Below are 6,863 nucleotides of genomic sequence, written 5' to 3'. Positions count from 1 at the left end.
TTTGATAGAGACCCTTAAATTATCTGTTACTTGTTCAACAGATCAATCAGACCCTTAAATAAACAAAAACTTCGATAGAGACCCCTAAATGACGATTTTAAAAGTTGGTTCCCCAAAATAGGAATCAGGTGAAAGTTGGTTACATTTTGGTGTAATTTTCCCATTTTTCTATAATTATTTTTCAAGTTGGTTCCCCAAAATAGGAATTAGGTGCAAGTTGGTTCCCTAAAATGACGATTTTGAAAGTTGGTTCCCCAAAATAGGAATCAGGTAAAAGTTGGTTCCCCAAAATGACGATTTTGAAAGTTGGTTCCCCAAAATAGGAATCAGGTAAAAGTTGGTTCCCCAAAATGACGATTTTGAAAGTTCGTTCCCCAAAATAGGAATCAGGTGAAAGTTGGTTCCCCAAAATGACGATTTTGAAAGTTCGTTCCCCAAAATAGGAATCATGTGAAAGTTGGTTCCATTTTGGTGCAATTTTCCCTAATTTTAACTCAAACTATGATAATTATTAATTTTCTAATTTATCCGTTGATTTGTGGTTGAGATTGGATCTCACAGTTACCACAACTAATCAGTTCTCCTTTGAATGGACCCCTATATATATATATATAGGAGCGACCAAATGAAAACCACTCCAATTTGTAAAAACCATAAAAACTACTCTCATCTGTCGTTAATCTTATGAAATTTTTTCATGAAATTGTTAATCTTGTGAAATTGTTTCATATAATAGACCAGGAGTATTTCGTGAGACCCGTAAGACCAATTTTCAACCCTTTGATTAGATCTATAATTTAAACATATTATTGTCACGAAACTTCTCAATCATCACAAAATTGTCACCGTGCAACTTTAGACCATTAGATTATAAAGTTGATCAATGAACATAAATTGGTCTTACGGGTCTCAAGAAAAACCATTGGTCTCACATGAACCCAACCCTATATATATATATATATATGTATATATATATATATATATATAGAGAGAGAGAGAGAGAGAGATGAACGATCAAATAAAAACCACCCTCATTTTTACAAACCATACAAACCACCCCCATACGTTGATTTCATTGTTTAATCTTATGAAATTTTTTCATGAAATTGTTTAATCTTGTGAAATTGTTACATATAATAATTTTTTTGATGAATTTGTTTCATATATGGTTATGAAATTGTTTCATATAATATTTAATGAAATTTTAATGAAACTGTTTCATGTATTTCTCTAAAATTAAAATAATGAAGATGATAATATCTATGATTAACACCCTTCACAATAAAAATGGTTAATCAACCTCTCATAATTACAAAAAATGAACAAAATGAAAAATTATGATTGGTTGAATGAGATTTTCACGGTTTGTACAATTGGTTGGTTTTTATTTGAAGGCTCATATATATATATATATATATATAGAGAGAGAGAGAGAGAGAGAGAGAGAGAGAGAGAGAAATGAGTGATCAAATGAAAACCGCCTTCATTTGTGTAAACCATGTAAACCAATCTCATCCATCCATTTTCTTGATCAATGGTCAAGATTAATTTAGGTTATATTAGGAAATTAAAAAAAATATTTATAATCTCTATAAGGGCAAAATGGTAACTTTGGTAGTGGTTTTATTAATGACAACCATATCATGTATATCGTAATATTAATGAAACAAAATTATTTATAAAATAATATATTAATTTTATGTTCAAATGTTATAAATAAAATGATGAAGCTGTTAGTGTCGCAATGCATATATCATTTGATTTTATATAAACGAATAATGAAACAAAATAGTTTTGAATTAGGACAAAACCCAACAATTGATGGATTGATTCAAATGTTATAAATAAAATGATGAAGCTGTTAGTGTCGCAATGCATATATCATTTGATTTTATATAAACGAATAATGAAACAAAATAGTTTTGAATTAGGACAAAACCCAACAATTGATGGATTGATTCAAATGTTATAAATAAAATTGCATCTATCATTAAATAGATCAACAATAAAAATGAAACACACTATAATCAATTTAACATAATGAAACCTTTTGAATGATAATAATAAAAAATTTACTACTACATTTTATGAACGAAATGGTTTCATAGTTTCATCAATACACAAATCAATATAATGTTAGATGAGACATTTGTCATTTTCATGTTATTGGTAGATGAATCCGTTTCATTTTAATAATGAAATTGTTTTATTGTTCACTAATTACACAAAATTTTCTTAGAAACCATGAAATGGTTTCACTTTCTTCAATCACCCATTTCATCGGTCAGCATGGTTTGATAAGTCATTTGTCATTTCATGCTATTAATAATGAAATTGCTTCACTTTTCGCTAATTACACAGGCTTTTCTTATCTTTTTTGAAATGGTTTCACTTCCTTCACGCACCCATATCATTATGCACCCATTTCATGATGCACACATTTCATGCTGCACCCATTTCATCATGCACCCATTTCATAATCATTTTCACTTACTCCATACAACAATTTCACCATGTATGAAACCGATTTCATGAAAAAAAATTAATTCTATTACTGATTTCATGGATTTATTAATCTAATAACTTACGATTTTAATGAATCTTAACAATAATAAACCGAGACACAATATAAGAAAATCCAATTTTTAATATTATAATTTAATTAAATATTTAAATGTTACCATTTATAAAAATTTCTTTATTATGTTACCTTAATTAAGATTTATTAATAACTTTTATTTTTAATAGAAAACAATGCAAATGACCACTATACCCTTATTGATTAAATTTAATTAGAAAAAAATGAAATTTTCTTRTTGGTCGAAATTAGTTTACACGGTTTCTAAGAATTGCACGGTTTTCATTTGAACGTGCATCTATATATATATATATATATATTTGTGTCTTGATATTGTTTTTACATCATTTATGGTTTGATTATTATTAATGTGTCGTATTGTACTTGTTAAATAGACCAACATTTCCACTTTGTTGTAGTGGTTTGTTCATATTTGATTATTTGTGATGAAAATTCCCCCCTATAGAAATTGGTGAACTCAAAAATAAAATATAAGTAAATCCTTTCTCTTCTATTGGTTATTTGTGATGTACGTTTTTTATTATGTTTTTGTTACCTTGTAAATCATTTCCCTTCTATTGTAAAAGGTAAGTAAATGAGACTAATATTTTAACTATTTCTAAAGACCCAACTCATAACAAATCTAGAGTGGACAAGAAAAGAGAAAACATAATGGTCTGTAAAACAATACAACAGTGTTATATATTAGCCAACAAATGAATAGAAAGGTTGTCATGATATGTTATGTATCTCAGTTGTTAGCTACTCGTAGTTCTTAAATATAAAATCATGTTGGGGCACCATGCAAAGATTCTATTGTTTAGATCCAATCTTGAGGATTCCCTTTTGCCTTGGATATACTCTCTCCCCCAACAAAGGTATCACCCCTCTATAATTAAATCAGTACAAGAGTTCGATTAGGTTCTAATCATCTTAAAAATACGTGTCTATATCTTTTTATTGGATTGGGGGCAGTTTTTTAATTACTCTCCGCTCAGTGCATCCAAAACCGTATGAGCGACCTTATTCGTATTATTTCGGATCTAAGGTTGAAGTACTATGGTAATGGGTAGTGTATGTAGGAATTCATATGAAAATATAGAATTCATGTATGTGTAATAAAATGAGAATATTGTATAGCGGACGTGATTTGTTATGAAAACAATGCATGTAATGTAGTATGAGTTGATAATATATGAACATATCCCTTGGTCCTAACTCCTACTTGTCGTATTAGAACATGCATGGTATGTCTCTCATTTTGACCTATCTTTGTGTCCTTCACATAAGTTAATGATTGGTTTGAATCTATTAGTCCTTGTGATTTTGTAACAATTATATTTTATTGGTTTATAATTATATAAATATGACTTATAATTATTGTCAATATGAAACGGTTGAATGGGTTCACATGCAAAATGACTATTTGAATAAATTTAAATAGATTAAAATTATAGGATTATTAATTAAAAAGATAATTATGCATGGTTCTTGTATCATGTATCATGTATCATGTATGAAAGAGTGATTGAAAAATAAAGTTTATATAAATAAGATAAGAGAATTGTTGTAATTTACTATCTTTTCAATACTTTGGATAGAACCACAAGTCTCTTGCTAATTATTTTTCACACACACGGATCTTTTTCTTATTAATTTGTACGATTTTTATGTTGTATAAAAGTGTATTATTAAACAACCATCCATGCATCTTTTATGGTTTTTTGTCATTTTCTTTTTTTGAATATTTATCTTTTCCATATTAACAATTAACAACATCATCCTTTTCCTTCTTCTAAAAAGTTCATACAACATCATAGAAGAGTGAACCTTGTCAGTTTCATAACTTCTGACTCTCATTGTACGAGGATTGTCTTATTTAGACTTAGTTGGATCACTTAGAGTCTATATTTTGTACAAGACTTTTATAAAGCTTTTGCATGAGAAACTACTTTAAATCTTGAAAAAAATCAGTATTGAACTTTAATCTACAAAAATTTATGATATTGTTAACAGCTTGGGACTATCATTAGATCCTACAAAGACATCCATGTACATGTAACATTTATGATAACAATTATTTGACAAAGCGAAACCTAATACTTGTTGATTATATATAATCTAGTTAACACTATCAAATAAGATAGGCATATTCCTCTATGACATTCCAATCATCGACGGTGCTCATGTTATCTCTGAAACCTAACAAATCAAAGAGAGGAGTAAGCAAGAGGGATGCTTAGGATGAGTATCACGTCACTTTCTGATTATGTTTATCACTCAAATTCTTAACTACCAAATTTTCCAAAGAGATACGAGACACTCTTGTTGAAGATACGAATGAAGATAGGAAGGATAGAAGATCCCTCCTGATCTAGCAATATGAGCTTTTCTCAACAAAATGTGGTGCTCGTTAAAGATGGAAAAAGACCTAGCTAGTTTCTAGAATGAAATATAAATATTTGTTCTTGGAAGGCACATGTACATGCATGTTATCATAATCATCTATCATGTAGCATGCATGGTCTTACATGATATAAACTTTTAGTTTTTCCATATGAATATCCTAAAGACACCATGACCTTTTGATCTCATATATATGTATATACAACCAAATACCTCAAGGTCGATTGAATAAAATAGAGGTAGATATTCAATTTATAAGATGATAACACAATATTCCTATAAACATTTATGTTCCCTTCCACTCTACTTTTATAATTTATATTTATATTAATTGTGGGATGTATTTATTAGAAATGAAATGCCTAAGGACCAATCTTTTGGGTCTAGTTCAAACAACCAAATAGTGACACAAGCCTCTCGTGTTAGTAAGCTTGGTCCGTAGCCCAAAATAGAGGCATAATTGGTCCCTAGTCCAAAATTCAGGTCTCCTATTTGGCTTTGGGTGGCTACGGCTACCCTCGGTTAGGAATTAATGTGGGAAAACTTTTAGAGAAGACAAAAATAGAGAAATTGAAAACATAATTATATGATGGTGAACGAGAAATGTATTTTTGTAATTAAAAAATAATAAATATACGTCTTCAATAGTAGTGGAACATATTTTGAAACAAAATCTTATGGTACATTTTATATAAATCAATATTATACATAGATAGAGTCAGCTTTAGGAGAAACTTATAGAAAATAAAAAGGTGGGTAACACGTACCCTAATAACCATTCATCAGTAAATGTGCATATATACATATATGGTATATAATCAATCAATATAAAAAATTAATTGAGTAAATATGAGTTAAAATAAATGTATGGTAAAAGATTGTTGGAGATGATTAGTTTTAATGAAGTTAAAAAGGTATAGAAATCTCAACTGTCCATCCATAAGTGGTATGTACGGTCCAAGAGGACTAATAAAAAGTTAGGGCATCGAATGGGAATATATTCATGGTGAAGATGAGAATAAATTCCATATATAAAGCACACATTAAAGATGCTTCAAACACAAGCAAGCAATCCTCCTACAACTCGTTTAATTAATTGGATTTATATTTATAACACACATTAACATACTATACATATATTATATATTATTATTATTAATGAACTAAAGTTAAACCTTGCCTTTTTTTTTTTTTTTCTTTCTTTATGATGCATTTTTGCTTTTCTGTAGTTAAATACCCACTAGATCTACTTACATATATTCCCATCTACACTTGAGTAAATAATACGCCCCACAAATTTATCATAATTTCTCTCTCTATCTTCTTCAATTATGTATAATTAATATATTTGTACTTAAAATTCATTTTCATTTTCATTTTCATTTACTTTTACTTTCTTTCAAAATATAATCAAGAGTAAAATTAAAGGTTTTGGTCCCTAACATTTCCTAAACTTCATCAACTCAATTTTGGTCCTTTACGTTTGTTCATTTTCAACAGATTTCATCCCTACGTATAACGATTGTGTAATCTTTTTTTTAAATGAGGGGTAGTTGATCATTTCATATTTTTAAAATTATTTTCGTTTTTTTTCCAATTACCATCTTCCCCCACAACGCCTTTCTCTTAGTCTTCCCCTACAACCCCTTCTTTCGAGACAACCTTCCCTGATCAGCCATTAAACACCACCATATTATCCAACCCCGAATGAGGGGTATTCAAAATCCTAGATCAAACATAAATGCAAACACAAAAACCTCAACAATATATGAACATAAACTATCTGAGTTCGTTCACAAACATTTTGATACAATCCTTAAAATCAAAACAATAAAAATCCTAACCCTAAATCAAACAAGATCATTCGATCCTTTTATAA

The sequence above is a fragment of the Cynara cardunculus genome, assembly GCF_001531365.2.
Source record: "Cynara cardunculus var. scolymus isolate 2C chromosome LG 17, CcrdV1, whole genome shotgun sequence".
In the NCBI taxonomy this organism is placed as follows: Eukaryota; Viridiplantae; Streptophyta; class Magnoliopsida; order Asterales; family Asteraceae; genus Cynara; species Cynara cardunculus.
This window is presented reverse-complemented; position numbering follows the sequence as displayed.